The 18,040-nt window shown below is 55.6% G+C and overlaps 2 protein-coding genes across 45 annotated transcripts in view; one reads left to right on the plus strand and one right to left on the minus strand.

The window, feature by feature from the left end:
• LOC126943623 (cytochrome b-c1 complex subunit Rieske, mitochondrial) overlaps positions 1-18,040 on the plus strand; it is a 1,156,760-nt gene that overhangs the window by 946,792 nt on the left and 191,928 nt on the right. The window contains exon 1 of one of the 44 annotated variants that reach the window (XM_050772621.1): positions 13,843-13,846. The exons of the other annotated variants lie outside the window; for them this stretch is intronic. The gene's annotated coding sequence lies outside the window, so the exon portion shown is untranslated. Of the gene's footprint in view, positions 1-13,842; positions 13,847-18,040 lie in introns of those variants that run through there. 44 annotated transcript variants of the gene reach the window in all.
• The window catches only part of POP4 (POP4 homolog, ribonuclease P/MRP subunit), a 619,906-nt gene that overhangs the window by 186,003 nt on the left and 415,863 nt on the right, over positions 1-18,040 (minus strand). The gene's annotated exons all lie outside the window — the stretch shown is intronic.

Below are 18,040 nucleotides of genomic sequence, written 5' to 3' on the forward strand. Positions count from 1 at the left end.
TCAGAAATCGATGATTCATCAAGTGGTGATTTAAACAATAAAGGCAAGGTGGGGGCGGATCCAGCCCCCCCGTGATGGAGAAAGTTGGTGTCTGTGGGCCCTTTTGTGCTTTCAGAGAGCACAAGTGGAAAGCCAAATCCATGTATTATGGGTTGGAAATCCCATTAATTGGAGAGGAAATTGAGACCAGATATTAGGAAAATATATGATGGTTTTTATATGAGGGCCAGGAAATCATCAGGGCTGACGCTGGTAATTCCCCTAATGCTGCACGTCCTGTGAGTCATGGGCTGGCTGGACTGACACGCTCGCTCCCTCCCTGCACACGGTTTGTCTCCACTCCAGCCCCGCTCACCCCTCCCCTGTCCAGGCCATGTCTGCACTGGCACCATAAACCTCCATTATCAGAGGTTTAAAACTGGGCCATAAAAACTGGCTCCAGGGCTGGGACGTGGCATGTAAGGTCTCAATCTGATCATGGCCTTCCCCGTCCAGCTGGGGACTTAAAAACTGGATTGATTGGGCCGAAAAGACAGCTAATCTGTTCTGAGTGGAGAGGACGCTGGGGAGGTGTGTGTGAGTGTGTGTGAGTGTGAGAGGATAGGAGGTCAGGGGAGGTGTGTGTGAGTGTGTGTGAGTGTGAGAGGAGAGGAGGCCGGGGGAGGTGTGTGTGTGAGTGTGTGTGTGAGTGTGGGCGGAGAGGAGGCCAGGGGAGCTGTGTGTGAGTGTGTGTGTGAGTGTGAGAGGAGAGGAGGCCGGGGGAGCTGTGTGTGAGTGTGTGTGAGTGTGAGAGGAGAGGAGACCGGGGGAGGTGTGTGTGAGTGTGTGTGTGAGTGTGTGTGTGAGTGTGGTCGGAGAGGAGACCGGGGGAGCTGTGTGTGAGTGTGTGTGTGAGTGTGGGCAGAGAGGAGGCCGGGGGAGCTGTGTGTGAGTGTGTGAGTGTGTGTGTGAGTGTGAGAGGAGAGGAGACCAGGGGAGGGGTGTGTGTGTGTGTGAGTGTGAGAGGATAGGAGGCCAGGGGAGGTGTGTGTGAGTGTGTGTGTGAGTGTGAGAGGAGAGGAGACCGGGGGAGGTGTGTGTGTGAGTGTGTGTGTGAGTGTGGGCGGAGAGGAGGCCAGGGGAGCTGTGTGTGAGTGTGTGTGTGAGTGTGAGAGGAGAGGAGACCAGGGGAGGGGTGTGTGTGTGTGTGAGTGTGAGAGGATAGGAGGCCAGGGGAGGTGTGTGTGAGTGTGTGTGTGAGTGTGGGCGGAGAGGAGGCCAGGGGAGCTGTGTGTGAGTGTGTGTGTGAGTGTGAGAGGAGAGGAGGCCGGGGGAGCTGTGTGTGAGTGTGTGTGAGTGTGAGAGGAGAGGAGACCGGGGGAGGTGTGTGTGAGTGTGTGTGAGTGTGAGAGGAGAGGAGGCCGGGGGAGCTGTGTGTGTGTGTGAGTGTGAGAGGAGAGGAGACCGGGGGAAGTGTGTGTGAGTGTGTGTGAGTGTGAGAGGAGAGGAGACCGGGGGAGGTGTGTGTGTGAGTGTGTGTGTGTGGGTGGAGAGGAGGCCGGGGGAGCTGTGTGTGTGTGTGTGAGTGTGAGAGGAGAGGAGACCAGGGGAGGTGTGTGTGTGTGTGTGAGTGTGAGAGGATAGTAGGCCAGGGGAGGTGTGTGTGAGTGTGTGTGTGAGTGTGAGAGGAGAGGAGACCGGGGGAGGTGTGTGTGTGAGTGTGTGTGTGAGTGTGGGCGGAGAGGAGGCCAGGGGAGCTGTGTGTGAGTGTGTGTGTGAGTGTGAGAGGAGAGGAGGCTGGGGGAGCTGTGTGTGAGTGTGTGTGTGAGTGTGAGAGGAGAGGAGGCCGGGGGAGCTGTGTGTGAGTGTGTGTGAGTGTGAGAGGAGAGGAGACTGGGGGAGGTGTGTGTGTGAGTGTGTGTGAGAGTGTGTGTGTGAGTGTGGGTGGAGAGGAGGCCGGGGGAGCTGTGTGTGTGTGTGTGAGTGTGAGAGGAGAGGAGACCAGGGGAGGTGTGTGTGTGTGTGTGAGTGTGAGAGGATAGGAGGCCAGGGGAGGTGTGTGTGAGTGTGTGTGTGTGTGTGAGAGGAGAGGAGACCGGGGGAGGTGTGTGTGTGAGTGTGTGTGTGAGTGTGGGCGGAGAGGAGGCCAGGGGAGCTGTGTGTGAGTGTGTGTGTGAGTGTGAGAGGAGAGGAGGCTGGGGGAGCTGTGTGTGAGTGTGTGTGTGAGTGTGAGAGGAGAGGAGGCTGGGGGAGCTGTGTGTGAGTGTGTGTGTGAGAGTGTGAGAGGAGAGGAGGCCGGGGGAGCTGTGTGTGAGTGTGTGTGTGAGTGTGAGAGGAGAGGAGGCTGGGGGAGCTGTGTGTGAGTGTGTGTGAGAGGAGAGGAGACCGGGGGAGGTGTGTGTGATTGTGTGTGTGAGTGTGGGCGGAGAGGAGGCCGGGGGAGCTGTGTGTGTGTGTGTGTGTGTGTGAGTGTGGGTGGAGAGGAGGCCGGGGGAGGTGTGTGTGAGTGTGTGTGTGAGAGTGGGTGGAGAGGAGGCCGGGGGAGGTGTGTGTGAGTGTGTGTGTGAGTGTGGGCAGAGAGGAGGCCGGGGGAGCTGTGTGTGAGTGTGTGTGTGAGTGTGGGTGGAGAGGAGGAGGCCGGGGGAGGTGTGTGTGAGTGTGTGTGAGTGTGAGAGGAGAGGAGACCGGGGGGAGGTGTGTGTGTGAGTGTGTGTGTGAGTGTGGGTGGAGAGGAGGCCGGGGGAGCTGTGTGTGAGTGTGTGTGTGTGTGTGAGTGGGTGGAGAGGAGGCCGGGGGAGGTGTGTGTGAGTGTGTGTGTGAGTGTGGGCAGAGAGGAGGCCGGGGGAGCTGTGTGTGAGTGAGTGTGTGTGTGAGTGTGGGTGGAGAGGAGGGGGGGTGTGTGTGTGTGTGTGTGTGTGAGTGTGAGAGGAGAGGAGACCAGGGGAGGTGTGTGTGTGAGTGTGTGTGTGTGTGTGTGTGGGTGGAGAGGAGGCCGGGGGAGCTGTGTGTGAGTGTGTGTGTGAGAGTGGGTGGAGAGGAGGCCGGGGGAGGTGTGTGTGAGTGTGTGTGTGAGTGTGGGCAGAGAGGAGGCCGGGGGAGCTGTGTGTGAGTGTGTGTGTGAGTGTGGGTGGAGAGGAGGCCGGGGGAGGTGTGTGTGTGTTTGTGTGAGTGTGAAAGGATAGGAGACTGGGGGAGGTGTGTGTGTGAGTGTGTGTGTGAGTGTGAGGAGAGGAGGCCGGGGGAGCTGTGTGTGAGTGTGTGTGTGAGTGTGGGTGGAGAGGAGACCGGGGGAGCTGTGTGTGAGTGTGTGTGTGAGAGTGGGTGGAGAGGAGGCCGGGGGAGCTGTGTGTGAGTGTGTGTGTGAGTGTGGGTGGAGAGGAGGCCGGGGGAGGTGTGTGTGTGAGTGTGTGTGTGAGTGTGGGTGGAGAGGAGGCCGGGGGAGCTGTGTGTGAGTGTGTGTGTGAGTGTGGGTGGAGAGGAGGCCGGGGGAGGTGTGTGTGTGTGTGTGTGTGTGTGTGAGTGTGGGTGGAGAGGAGGCCGGGGGAGCTGTGTGTGAGTGTTTGTGTGAGTGTGAAAGGATAGGAGACTGGGGGAGGTGTGTGTGTGTGAGTGTGGGTGGAGAGGAGACCGGGAGAGGTGTGTGTGAGTGTATGTGTGAGTGTGGGTGGAGAGGAGGCCGGGGGAGCTGTGTGTGATTGTGTGTGTGTGAATGTGAGAGGAGAGGAGGCCGGGGGAGCTGTGTGTGATTGTGTGTGTGAGTGTGGGTGGAGAGGAGACCGGGGGAGGTGTATGTGAGTGTTGTGTGAGTGTGGGTGGAGAGGAGGCCGGGGGAGCTGTGTGTGAGTGTGGGTGGAGAGGAGACCGGGGGAGGTGTGTGTGAGTGTATGTGTGAGTGTGAAAGGATAGGAGACTGGGGGAGGTGTGTGTGTGTGTGTGTGTGTGTGTGAGAGTGGGTGGAGAGGAGGCCGGGGGAGCTGTGTGTGAGTGTGTGTGTGAGTGTGAGAGGAGAGGAGGCCGGGGGAGCTGTGTGTGAGTGTGTGTGAGTGTGAGAGGAGAGGAGACCAGGGGAGGTGTGTGTGAGTGTGTGTGTGAGTGTGTGTGAGTGTGTGGCGGAGAGGAGGCCGGGGGAGCTGTGTGTGAGTGTGTGAGTGTGAGAGGAGAGGAGACCAGGGGAGGTGTGTGTGTGTGTGTGAGAGTGGGTGAGAGTGGGTGGAGAGGAGGCCGGGGGAGGTGTGTGTGAGTGTGTGTGAGTGTGAGAGGAGAGGAGACCGGGGGAGGTGTGTGTGAGTGTGTGTGTGTGAGTGTGGGGGAGAGAGAGGCCAGGGGAGCTGTGTGTGTGTGTGTGAGAGTGGGTGGAGAGGAGGCCGGGGGAGGTGTGTGTGAGTGTGTGTGTGTGAGTGTGAGAGGAGAGGAGACCGGGGTAGGTGTGTGTGTGTGTGTGTGTGAGTGTGAGAGGAGAGGAGGCCGGGGGAGCTGTGTGTGAGTGTGTGTGTGTGTGAGAGGAGAGGAGACCGGGGGAGCTGTGTGTGAGTGTGTGTGTGAGTGTGGGTGGAGAGGAGACCGGGGGAGGTGTGTGTGAGTGTGTGTGTGAGTGTGAGAGGAGAGGAGACCGGGGGAGGTGTGTGTGAGTGTGTGTGTGAGTGTGAGAGGAGAGGAGGCCGGGGGAGCTGTGTGTGAGTGTGTGTGTGAGTGTGAGAGGAGAGGAGGAGACCGGGGGAGGTGTGTGTGTGAGTGTGTGTGAGTGTGAGAGGAGGGAGACCGGGGGAGCTGTGTGTGAGTGTGTGTGTGAGTGTGAGAGGAGAGGAGACCGGGGGAGGTGTGTGTGAGTGTGTGTGAGTGTGAGAGGATAGGAGGCCAGGGGAGGTGTGTGTGTGAGTGTGTGTGTGAGTGTGGGTGGAGAGGAGGCCGGGGGAGGTGTGTGTGAGTGTGTGTGTGAGTGTGGGTGGAGAGGAGGCCGGGGGAGGTGTGTGTGTGAGTGTGTGTGTGTGAGTGTGAGAGGAGAGGAGGCCGGGGGAGGTGTGTGTGAGTGTGTGTGTGAGTGTGTGGTGGAGAGAGGCCGGGGGAGGTGTGTGTGAGTGTGTGTGTGAGTGTGTGGCAGAGCAGAGAGGAGGCCGGGGGAGGTGTGTGTGAGTGTGTGTGTGTGAGTGTGAGAGGAGAGGAGACCGGGGGAGGTGTGTGTGAGTGTGTGTGAGTGTGAGAGGATAGGAGGCCAGGGGAGGTGTGTGTGTGAGTGTGTGTGTGTGTGTGTGGGTGGAGAGGAGGCCGGGGGAGGTGTGTGTGAGTGTGTGTGTGAGTGTGAGAGGAGAGGAGACCGGGGGAGGTGTGTGTGTGAGTGTGTGTGTGAGTGTGGGTGGAGAGGAGGCCGGGGGAGGTGTGTGTGAGTGTGTGTGTGAGTGTGGGTGGAGAGGAGGCCGGGGGAGGTGTGTGTGAGTGTGTGTGTGAGTGTGAGAGGAGAGGAGGCCGGGGGAGGTGTGTGTGAGTGTGTGTGTGAGTGTGGGTGGAGAGGAGGCCGGGGGAGGTGTGTGTGAGTGTGTGTGTGAGTGTGGGCAGAGAGGAGGCCGGGGGAGGTGTGTGTGTGTGTGTGTGAGTGTGAGAGGAGAGGAGACCGGGGGAGGTGTGTGTGAGTGTGTGTGAGTGTGAGAGGATAGGAGGCCAGGGGAGGTGTGTGTGTGAGTGTGTGTGTGAGTGTGGGTGGAGAGGAGGCCGGGGGAGGTGTGTGTGTGAGTGTGTGTGAGTGTGAGAGGAGAGGAGACCGGGGGAGGTGTGTGTGTGTGTGTGTGTGAGTGTGGGTGGAGAGGAGGCCGGGGGAGGTGTGTGTGTGAGTGTGTGTGTGTGTGAGTGTGGGTGGAGAGGAGGCCGGGGGAGGTGTGTGTGAGTGTGTGTGTGAGTGTGGGTGGAGAGGAGGCCGGGGGAGGTGTGTGTGAGTGTGTGTGTGAGTGTGAGAGGAGAGGAGGCCGGGGGAGGTGTGTGTGTGAGTGTGTGTGTGTGAGTGTGGGTGGAGAGGAGGCCGGGGGAGGTGTGTGTGAGTGTGTGTGTGTGTGAGTGTGGGTGGAGAGGAGACCGGGGGAGGTGTGTGTGTGAGTGTGTGTGAGTGTGAGAGGAGAGGAGACCGGGGGAGGTGTGTGTGAGTGTGTGTGTGTGTGTGGGTGGAGAGGAGACCGGGGGAGGTGTGTGTGTGAGTGTGTGTGTGAGTGTGGGCGGAGAGGAGGCCGGGGGAGGTATGTGTGAGTGTGTGTGAGTGTGAGAGGAGAGGAGGCCGGGGGAGGTGTGTGTGAGTGTGTGTGTGAGTGTGAGAGGAGAGAAGGCCGGGGGAGGTGTGTGTGTGAGTGTGTGTGTGAGTGTGGGTGGAGAGGAGGCCGGGGGAGGTGTGTGTGTGAGTGTGTGTGTGAGTGTGTGGAGAGGAGGCGGGGGAGGGGGGTGTGTGTGTGTGTGTGTGTGAGTGTGAGAGGAGAGGAGACCGGGGGAGGTGTGTGTGTGAGTGTGTGTGTGAGTGTGTGTGTGTGTGAGTGTGGGTGGAGAGGAGACCGGGGGAGGTGTGTGTGTGAGTGTGTGTGTGAGTGTGTGTGTGTGAGTGTGGGTGGAGAGGAGGCCGGGGGAGGTGTGTGTGAGTGTGTGTGTGAGAGTGGGTGGAGAGGAGGCCGGGGGAGGTGTGTGTGAGTGTGTGTGTGAGTGTGGGGGCAGAGAGGAGGCCGGGGGAGCTGTGTGTGTGTGTGTGTGTGAGTGTGGGTGGAGAGGAGACCGGGAGAGGTGTGTGTGAGTGTATGTGTGTGTGAGTGTGAGAGGAGAGGAGGCCAGGGGAGGTGTGTGTGAATGTTCGTGTGAGTGTGGGTGGAGAGGAGGCCGGGGGAGCTGTGTGTGATGTGTGTGTGTGAATGTGAGAGGAGAGGAGGCCGGGGGAGCTGTGTGTGATTGTGTGTGTGAGTGTGGGTGGAGAGGAGGCCGGGGGAGCTGTGTGTGAGTGTGGGTGGAGAGGAGGCCGGGGGAGGTGTGTGTGAGTGTGTGTGTGTGTGTGTGAGTGTGGGTGGAGAGGAGGCCGGGGGAGCTGTGTGTGAGTGTGTGTGTGTGAGTGTGGGTGGAGAGGAGACCGGGGGAGGTGTGTGTGAGTGTATGTGTGAGTGTGGGTGGAGAGGAGAGGAGACCGGGGGAGGTGTGTGTGATTGTGTGTGTGTGTGTGGGTGGAGAGGAGGCCGGGGGAGCTGTGTGTGTGAGGAAACCGGGGAGGTGTGTGTGAGTGTATGTGTGTGTGTGAAAGGATAGGAGACTGGGGGAGGTGTGTGTGTGTGTGTGTGAGAGTGTGGGTGGAGAGGAGACTGGGGGAGGTGTGTGTGAGTGTACATGTGTGTGAGCATTTGTAAGTGTTCGAGTTGCATCTGTATTAGCATATGGGCACGTGTCAATGTATGAGAGCATGGTGAGACCATGTACAGATGTGTGAATTGTACCCGTGCGTGTATGTGTGTGCACATGTACATGTATGCATGTGGATGTATGGGAATGTGCATCTGTAAGCATGTGTGTGAACTTGTATGAGTGTGCGTATGTGAGCCTGTGTGTGAGACCAGGCACAAGAATGTGAATTTTGTGTGTGTGTGTGTGTGAGATGCTCATGCGTTTTTGCTGGGGTCATCGGGGTCGTCATGGCTATTTCACTTATGAGGCAGAAGCCCCAGTTCAGGGTGTGGCTCTTTACTGGGGAAGGAGGAGGCCCCAGCCAGTAGCTGCTGCCTGCTCCCGGGGGTCTTAGGCTCAGGTGGGTGGGAGCTGAGATGCTGGGATGATGATGGCTTCCCACAGCCAGCTCTCACCACGTGCCAGGCACTGTGCTAGGTGTGTGAAAACCCCCAGCTCACTGTGTCCTACTGACTCTGTGAGGGGAGGAGGGATATGATTCAAAGTCCCTAGGTGAGGAAACAGAGCTTCAGAGAGGTCGAGCTACTTCCTTGTGGCCACGCAGCGGGGCAGGTTAAGCACCTCAGCCAGGAGCCACCATGCTCTGCCACCCTTTGAATTTGGGAGGCCACTGAGACCACCCAAGGCAATACGATCATGCCACAGATGGGAAACTGCGCCCAAGAGGGGCAAGCTGTGACTGGGGTTTCCTGGTGGAGTGGCACCCAGCTGTCACTCCAGGGTCCTCCCTGCACTGTGCCACTGAGTGGAAGCAGGATGGTGGCTGCGGGGTGATGGTCACAGGAGCCACTGGGGCTCCCCAGCAGCAGCCAAACCCAATGTAAGCAAGCTCGGGTGCACAGGCCAGGGCCATTGAGCCCCAGGAACAGTGGGACGAAGCATCGGGCTATCTCAGGGATCAGTTCCCCACCCTGCTTCCCATCTCTCTCTCTCCTTAATGCATACCACCTCTGAGAGCGCCTGGCTCCACCCCTCAGGAGGGATGGGTGGCCTCTCTTCCCTAGTTCTGCTGGGAAAAGTTTCAGGGAAGGAGACTAATTGGTCTGGCTCAGGTCACGGGGTTTTTGGGAATGATGGTGGGAAGTCCCAAAAGGCACCCCTCATTTGGAGAGGGAAGTTACCCCCAGATCAAGGGAAGAGTGTGGGGCAGATGGATGCTGACTGCCTCCCTGGGTATGCATGTTCCTGGAGCACACAGGCCCCCAAAGCTGGGTGTATGTCACCTCTGGCGTGTGTGGCCGCAGGAGCCTAGATTTCCCTGGCTTTGAACCGGTATTCTGGGGAAGGCCAGACGCAGGAAGGGCAGAGGGAGAGGCACTGGGAAGAAACGGTCCTTGCATTTAGTGGAAGAGAATCAAGGCCTGTGTTTGTGAGCTGTAGGGCAGGGAGAAGGGAGCCCTGAGCTAGCACGGGCAGCCTGGCACGGGTCAGGGCCAGCAGGCCGCCACCAGCAGGCCACGGCGGCCTCACCGTGTGCAGCTTCTCCTGCAAACAGGGAGTGTGCTTGAAGGACTGTGGAGTTATCTCCCAAGGCATCAGCCTCTGGTGACAGGGAAGTGGCTGGATGTGGCCCCAGGTGTGATCCTTGCTGTGCTTGTGTCACCAGAGATGCGAGAGAAGGCCCAGAGGCGGTGAGAACCGGGCTGAGCTCACACAGTACTGTAAGTCCCAGCGGGTTCAGAAAGAAGATGTTCTGCTTCCAGCCTGTGCCCCTCCCCTCCACGGTGGCTCAGGGCTTTCCTCAGCCCCGGCCCTCCCTGGGGAGGACCTGGATCCCTGTGACAGGACCCCAGGCTGTGCTCAGCTCTGGCTCTGCTGCTCACCAGGACGGGACAGACATGACACCGTGGGTGCCAGCAGTCCTGGGATCCTATTTGTCTCCTCCTTTACCGATTCACATGGGCTGGGCCTTTTACAATGCAGGGCATTTAGGAAAAGCTGCTATAGAATATGAAGGTGCTGAGAAGTTCTGCAGGTCACAGCCTGGCCAGAGCTGGGGCCCTGCTGTACGTGGCCCTGCAGGCTGGAGCTGGGCTGCTCTGCTGAAGATGGGAGGCGGGAGCTCCCTGCCAGCCACAGAAGCCCAGAGTGTGTGCACGTGCGTATGAAAGAGGGGATAAAGGGCGATTTGTTGGATTAGAAGCTGAAATGCCAAATGTAAGCTAGAAGGGGTTTATCTACCTTTTAATGTAATTGTGAGACAAACAGTGAAATGTTTACTGTTTGCAGGCTGAGCCAGGAATAAAAACCCGATCAAATACAAATGCCTGCTTCCTCTGCCCTTCTTCCCTGCCCACGAAGATGACTGATAGGTCCATCTCAGGCTGCCTCCTGAGGCAGAGCCTGGAAAACCTACCCGCTGGTTGCCTTCCAATGAGTCAGCAAACCCACTCAAAGCTCCTATACGAGGCGACCTGTGCTGGTCAGCGGCTGGAGGAGGCGAGGGGAGGGTCTCACCTCTCTTTGGTCTCTTGTGGTCTCACCTCTCTTTGGAGGGTCCACAGAAATCGGGGGAGGCTGTAATGGAAGTCCAGGGTCCAGAGGGTCAGATGAGGAGAAGAGATTCTGGAGTGGCCTCCACAGGAAGGGCCCTGGGAGGAAGCTGGTCCACGTGCAGGTGTAAGTCACTCACTGCTGCAGAAGCGACTTGCTGAAGGTGTTGGCCCCCCTGGAGGTTTCAGAGCTCTGGAAGGCCCAGCACCTGCAGCCTGGGGGCTCACCGCCCAGCAGCCATTTTAAAAGTTCATGGACAGCTTCATTCCGAACCTCAAGAGAAACACAAGCCAAGTTCCAGGGGCACTGGCTTCCGGCCTTTGGAAGGTGGTCCTAAAGACCCCCTAGTGCATTAATGGAGAGCTGGGGCCTCCCACAGGCTGAAGTCATGCTGATACCTACCCAGAAGGCAAGGGTCGGGAGCTCCTTGGGCTGGGAGAGGTGTGGATAGTGCCCCACTCCCTAGAGGGCGCTTCGAGAACAGTCTGGCCCCACCGAGAGGACTGTCTGGCCAGGCATGAGTGTACCTGAGGGGAGGTTTCTAATCCCTCATGCCTGTCTGCCAAGGGAGTCTCAGAGCACCTGGTTTGTCCCCATCAGACTCCTCTCTGAGTGTTCAGGAAGTGGAGTGGAGGGCTTGGCAGAGTGGAGGGCTTGGTGGAGTGGAGGGCTTGATGGAGTGGAGGGTTTGGTGGAGTAGAGGGTTTGATGGAGTGGAGGGCTTGGCAGAGTGGAGGGCTTGGCGGAGTGGAGGGCTTGGCGGAGTGGAGGGCTTGGTGGAGTGGAGGGCTTGGTGGAGTGGAGGGCTTGGTGCAGGCCCCCATGGAATTCCCGGTCAGGGCTAACCACGCATTACCCTAGGCAGCAAGGCACTGGTGCCAGCAGCCAGGCTGTGGCTGGAGGAGGCTCTGCCCTCGGGGAAGAGGGGAGGCCAGTCCAGGGCTGGCTCAGCTCGCGGTCCAGCCTGGTCTCCGGAACTCCAGGTAGGCAGCCCAGGAGCTCTCAAGGGACCGTGGATGAGCCTCCTGGGTGTCCCTCTGGCTCCTGTGCTGGGATTTCTCTCCCGGCTTCTCCCTGTCCGGGCAGCTTGCTGCCAGCCTACTTGCTGGCACAGTGTCAATGACAGGTATCACCCCAGGTCCTGGGCTATAGCAGTGAACAGGATAGAGGTGGCCTTTGTCCTCTTGGGGAACACTGGCGAACCCACATTTTCCTGAAGAGCACCTGTCCTCAGAGGTACTCTGGTGGATAAAAAAGTTTTACAATCAAAGAAGTGTAAGAAAAGCCATTCACTGAATGTCCTATGTAGACTAGTGTTCCTCCAAAAGGATTTCTAAGTCCCAACTCCTGGTACTTATAAATAGGATTTTTCTTGGAAATAAGGTTTTTGCAAATGTATTTAAATAAATGATCTGCAGATGAGATCATTCTGGATTGGGGGCGGGCACAAATCCAATTAGTGGTGTCAGAAGAGGAAGGAGAGGGAGATTGACAAGTGTCCAAGGAGAGGGCCTCCCTCCCTTGGAGCTTTCAGAGGGAGCTTGGACCTGTGGACGCCTTGATCTTGGACTTCTGGGCTCCAGATCTGCGAGAGGATGAATTGCTGTTGTTGTAAGCCACCTGGCGTGTGGCACTTTGTTGCTGCAGCCTCAGGAAACAGATTTACCAGATGTCCTCGCTGGAGATTGACAGAGTATTAAAGAGACAGAAGATGCTGACAAGTCCCACCGTAAGGGTTAGACTAGGTTTAACCGATGTGCTGGAGACTGATATCCCATACCCCGAGCCAAAGCAGAGCCTGAGACAATGGCATATATGTAGATAACTGATTTGGGGGATATGGTCCCGGGAAACAGGAGTGCACCCTCAAGAAAGGTGAAGAGGGGAGGAGGGAGACCATGGTGGGCGACTGGAGACCCTCTGGGGCAGCGTGTAGAACATGCATCAGAATTGCCCACCTGAGTCGCTGTGAGTTTTAACTCCCCTGCATTTCCCAGGGTGGATGTGCACCAGATGGCTGAGTGGCTTCCTGGATATCCAGGGCAACCCAGAGGCAGAAGCAGAGAAAGCCATGTGGATGGCCACAGAGGCACTGCCAGCACCTCCTTCTGGTTGCTCCTGCAACTGCTGGAGAAAACAGATGAGCTGAGATGTGGTGGAAGGTGCTGTCCAGCATATCAGGTTGCCCACACGCCTTGAAGCCTGTAACACCTAATTTTGGTCATCCCTAGGCATCCATGGGGCATAGGTTCCAGGACCTGCCTTGGTTCCCCAATTCCAAGGATGTTCAAGTCCGTGATGTAAAATGGCTTGCATTTGCACATAGCCTACACACATCTTGTCAAGTGCTTTAAATCATCTCTAGATTACTTATGATACCTAATACGATGCAAATGCTACATTCAAAGTATTATGCGGTATTTTTAAAAATTGTATTGTTTTTAATTTTTGTATTGCTTTTATTGATTTTTCCCAAAGATTTTTGATATTTTTGAATCTGCAGATGCAGAATGCATGGGTATGGAGGGCCGACTGTATACACTGAAACCCTGACACATGCAGAGGTCTGTGGGGCCCTCTGGAAACACTGGCCCAGGGAATTGTGCATTGAATTGAAAACATGGACTTTATTTGTGGCATCTGTATCATCTCCATCACTCACTCATTCATCCAATCATTAATTCAGCAAGCTTTCTTCCAGAGGGCAAGCGGCCCTTTTCCTTGTCCTAGCCCTAGAGGGGAGCACAGTCTAGGGCAGGACTCAGTGCATATAAAGTACTTTCATAAAGGACTAGATAGCACATATTTTTGGCTTCGTGGGCCATATTGTCTCTGTCAGTATTGTAGCCTGATGGTAGCCATAGTCAATAAGTAAATGAATAGGCTTGGCTCTGTTGCAATTAAACTTTATTTACCAAATGAGAGGTGAGTTGGATTTGGCCTTTAAGCTGCAGTTTGCTGATCTGTGCTCAGAACCCACGGAGATATTAATATGCAGCCTGGGTTTCAGAAAGCCCAGAAGATGGTGCCATTAATTCTGTTCAAGGAAATCACAGAAGACTTCATGGAAAAGGGGCAGGTCTTGAAGGATTTGCAGGAGTTTGCTGGGTAGAAAAGCAGGGAAGGGCATTCCAGACAGAGGTGACTGCACCCAGGAGAGCACCCTGGATGGCTCTGAGGAGTGAGACTTTACAGAAACCGGAAAAACGAAAGTTGAATTTAGTAAGAGGAAAGTTACATTCATAATTAATGAAAATTGAGGGATGATTCTCCGGGAAGTATTTTCAAATGAGACAAGCTATGGGTAGTTTTAGAAGCAGAGATGGGTGGCAGGAAAGACAAATCTTTTTTCCTTTCTTTTTCTCCAGGCTGGAGTGCAGTGGCGCCATCTTGGTTCGCTGCAACCTCCACCTCCCAGGTTCGAGACTCTCATGCCTCAGCCTCCTGGGTAGCTGAGATTATAAGCATGTGCTACAACGCCTGGCTAATTTTTCTATTTTTTGTAGAGACTGGGTTTCACCATGTTGGCCAGGCTGGTCTCGAACTCCTGTCCTCAGGTGATCAACCTGCTTTGGCCTCCCAAAGTGCCGGGATTATAAGTGTGAGCCACCGTGCCCAGGCAGACTCCTTCTTTCTTGCTGGAACTCTCTCCCCCAGGACCATCCCCTATAGCACTCAGGCCTCAGATGAACCTGGAGGCTGATCTGGGGTCTGTCCAGGACTAGGGGCAGGTGGAGGTCAGATCCCTGACTCTGCATCACAGAAGCCACCATGCTGCCTGCCACGGCCACCCTGATGGGCACATGCCCCATCACCTTGGTGGGTCATGACTACTCAGGGAAGTGTTAGACAGAGCCTGCTGGGTCCCATGGAGCTAAAACAATCCAGAATCTATGCCTCTGTGAGGCTGTGTGGGGCTGGTGGGTAGGAGGGTTTCCCTGGAGGCATCCTCCGGGGGCCGGGGAGAGATCTGCTGAGGCCGCCTTCCTGACTAGCTCCGGGGTTTCCAGCCTGTGCTGGGAGCAGCTGCTCAGGCTTTCCTTCACCCGTATGGGCACCTGCAGGGGTGGGGATACCCTCTCTGCGGTGCCAGCCCTGCAGCTGAGGGCCAGAAGCTCCCTATGCAGAGATGGCCTCGGTCAGAGATGGCTGGTGTTTCTGCCCTTCATCAGAGAAACCAGTGGTGCCGGCGGAGGGACTCTCAGACAACCTGGTGATTTGGCCCTTAGTGGTGGAGCTGGTGCCATGGTCTGTGGGGAGGGAGCCCCTTGCCTCTGAATAGCAGCTTCTGAGTTTTTTTTGTTTTTGTTTTTTTTGTTTTTTTGTTTTTGAGACGGAGTCTCGCTCTGTCGCCCAGGCTGGAGTGCAGTGGCCAGATCTCAGCTCACTGCAAGCTCCACCTCCCGGGTTTACGCCATTCTCCTGCCTCAGCCTCCCGAGCAGCTGGGACTACAGGCGCCTGCCACCTCGCCTGGCTAGTTTTTTGTATTTTTTTAGTAGAGACGTGGTTTCACTGGGTTAGCCAGGAGTTTCTGAGTTTTGAACTGCAGTTCTGGGTTTGTGCCGAGACTCTCCCCAACCCCCATTCTCTCCAGAGCCAGAGGTTGCTTTGGAGTGGCAGTATGGTGAAAGAAGGTAGGTCAGTGTCACTTGTCACGAAATCGCTGCATAAAAACCAGAGCCCTGGTGGCATGCAATTGTAAATACATGTTGTTGTTGTTTTTTTCCCCTGTGCGCCAGTGGGTCATTGGTGGCTCTGTGGATCTGAGCCAGGCCTGGCAGGGCTCACTCATGGGCCTGTGGTTGTCTGCGGGTTGGCAAGATGGCTGTGGGATCTTTTTCCACGTAGGGCCCTTGGCTGGGCCCCTGGGGCCGATGTGGCTCTGCTCCACGCATCTCCTCCTCCAGCAGGCCAGCCCGGGCCTGTCCTCCTGGTGGAGGCAGAGGCGCGAAAGAGAGTGGCAGCTCGGTCTTGCATCGGCACACACACTCACTGCCACTGTGTTCTGTCAACCACAGCAGGTCACCCTGCTAGGTTGGAGAATAGATGCCACCTCAGGGAGTAGCTGCAAAATGTCTTTGGGGGCCTGGAGGCAGGGAGGGGTAGAGAACTGTGGCTATTTTTGCAGTCCATTCACCGTACCAAGTGGACTCCCCACTGTGAAGCAGAATCTGAGGACTGACTTGCTGAGAATCTCTCATGGTGGCTCACACCTGAGATCCCAGCACTTTGGAAGGCAGAGGTGGGAGAATTGCTTGAGGCCAGGAGTTTGAGACCAGCCTAGGCAACATAACGAGACCTTGTTGCTACAAAAAAATTTAAAAAAATTACCCAAGTGTATTAGTCTGTTTTCACACTGCCTGAGACTGGGTCATTTATAAGAAGAGGTTTAACTGACTCACAGTTCCTCATGGCAGGAAAGGCCTCAGGAAATTTATAGTCGTCGTGGAAGGGGAAGCAGGCACGTCTTACGTGGCGGCAGGAGAGAGAGCGTGTGTAGGAAGTGAAAGGGTAAGAGCCCCTCATAAAACCATCAGATCTCATGAGAACTCACTCTCTATCATGAGGACAGCATGGGGGAACCATCCCCATGATCCAGTCACCTCCCTCCAGGTCTCTCCCTCAACACAGGGAGATTACAATTCAAGATGAGATTTGGTGGGGACACAAAGCCTGACCGATATCACCAGGTGTGTTGGTGCATGGATGTGGGAGGATCTTGAGCCCAGGAGGTTGAGCCTGCAGTGAGCCGTGAATGCACCCCGGCACTCTAGCCTGGGTGACAGAGGGAGCCCCTGTCTCAAAAACAAAAAGAGAAAGAGCCTTCCCTCTAAATTGTCTTCATTCTTCCTACATTCCCACTGAACCTGCCCACAGACCCTTTCTCGGCACAGCCATTGCAGCCTGGCCTACTATCTGCTTCTCCTGAACAGCATGCCTGTGCGGCTCTTACCCAGAGCCCAGAAACCTTCTGGAAAGGGGAAGCTGGGAGGAGTCTGTCTCTATTTCCTTTCTCTCTCTCCCTAGCCCCTCTCCTGTGAGACCGACCGGGGGAGCTTTCAGCGTACTCCAGCTTCTTCTTTGGGCTACTCCAGGCTTTATCTGGCAAGTGAGGCTCCACTCATGGGGCTGTCGCCCTGGCTAGGTACAGATGGGTCCTGTGCATGGATGACTTCAGGCAATTCTCACAGCAACCCTGCCAGGTCATCTGCATTATCCCCGGGCTCACATGAAGAAGTAGGTTAAGTAAGGGGCCAGGTCCCCCAGCTCCTCAGTGGCAGAGACAGGGCTGAAACTCAGCTGGGAGTGACCACTGAGTACTGCAGTTTCTTATCCCCACCCCACAGATTGGAAGACCGAGACCCTCCTAGTCAAGTGACAAATTCCCCTTCTCCAGTTCTGCAGTGGTCTGGCAGATAAATGCTAGGTTTTTTTTTTTTTTCTTAATTTTTTTTTCCCTTCAAGTTTCCATCTGTTCACGCAGTCACCGAATTTATGCATGTTCAGGCGCCATCTGCGACTGCAACCCCATTTCCAAATCCGAAAGCATTTTTCCTTTTTGTACTTAACATGCACGGTGGTGCGGTGGTCCAGAATAAATAACTCTTCTTGGATTGCCAAAGTTCCAGGGGCCTCCATGGGAAATTTTCTCTGAGGAGTGGGGGAGGAGGGAAGGATCTTGCTAAACTGAAATTTTGTTTTTCTGACGTGGGCTATTTCTTCTGGCTGACATTTCAGCGGGCTTCCATCTGCTGGCTGCATTTCACGATGTCCCTTTGTTGTCTCCATTGATAACAGAAAATGTGCACCACCACTGAGCTTCTGTGTGTGTGTGTGTGTATGTGTGTGTGTGTGCGTGCGTGCATGAGTGCATGTGTGTGAGAGTGCATGTGTGTGCGTGTGTGTGCATGAGTGTGACAGTGCGTGTGTGTGTGTGTATGCATGCATGTATGAGTTGGTGCATGCCTCTAAGCCCACACCTCATGTCTTTGAAAGCCCTTCTGATTGCCCCTCACCTTGAGACCTTCGTGGTCACAGTCACGCAATTTGGGACTTGGGGAGAGAGGACCTGGCTGGAAAACTGAAAGATGTGGTGACTGCACCGGTCCTGCAACTTCCAGAGCTTCTCCAGAGCTCCTAGAGACCAGAAAATCAGTTTTATTTTAGACTCCGAGAATTTTAGAAATCCTTCTCTCTCCAACCTTTTCCTGGAATGCTTGGTAGTTTTCTGACTGTACCATGGCTAGGTTAATTTTCCTTTTTTTTTTCTCTCTCTCTCTTTTCTTGTCATTTCCTGTTTCTGAACATTCCACCCTGCAGGTGGGGGCAGGGAGATGGCGGCAGACATCCCTGTAACCCGTTTTTACAGGTGAAGAAGCTGAGGGTTAGAAAGGTGAGGTGGCTTCCTCTGTGTTCAGGGCCACCATATTCTGTGGATTCCACCTCAGAAATGTCTCCCAGATCTCCCAGAGCACAAGCAGAGCTTCCTCACAAACCCACCTCCTGTAGTCTGAGTTTCTGGGTCTCCTGAAAATTCATATGCTAAGGCCAGGCATGGTGGCTCAGGTCTGTAATCCCAGCACTTTGGGAAGTCAGAGCAAGGGGATTGTTTGAGCCCAAGAGTTCAAGACCAGCCTGGGCAACATAGTGAGACCCCGTCTCTCCAAAAATAAAGATAAAAAATTAACTGGGCATGGTGGTGCGTACCTGTGATCCCAGGTACTCCAGAGACTGAAGCAGGAGGGTCCTTTGAGCCCAGGAAGTTGAGGCTGCAGTGAGCTGTGATTGCGCCACTGCACTCCAGTCTGGGTGACAGGACAAGACTGTCTCCAAAACAAACAAAAAAAATCTGACATCCTGGTCCTTAAGGTGATGGTTTTAGGAGGTGGGGAATTGGGGGGTGATGAGGCCATTGGGGAGGAGCCCTCATGAATGGGATTAATGGATTAATGCCGGTTTTGAAGAGGACTGAGGGATTCCTTGCTGTTTGGTTAGAGTGAGAAGACCGCCATCTGTGAGGAAGTGGGGAGCCCTCATGCAATACCGAATCTGCTGGGGCCTTGATGTTAGACTTCCCAGCCTCCAGGTGTGAGCAATGAACTTCCGTTGTTTACAAGTGTCTCCTAGTCTCCGGCATTTTGTTCTAGCAGCCCAAAT

This window comes from Macaca thibetana, chromosome 19, assembly GCF_024542745.1.
Source record: "Macaca thibetana thibetana isolate TM-01 chromosome 19, ASM2454274v1, whole genome shotgun sequence".
Classification (NCBI taxonomy): Eukaryota; Metazoa; Chordata; class Mammalia; order Primates; family Cercopithecidae; genus Macaca; species Macaca thibetana.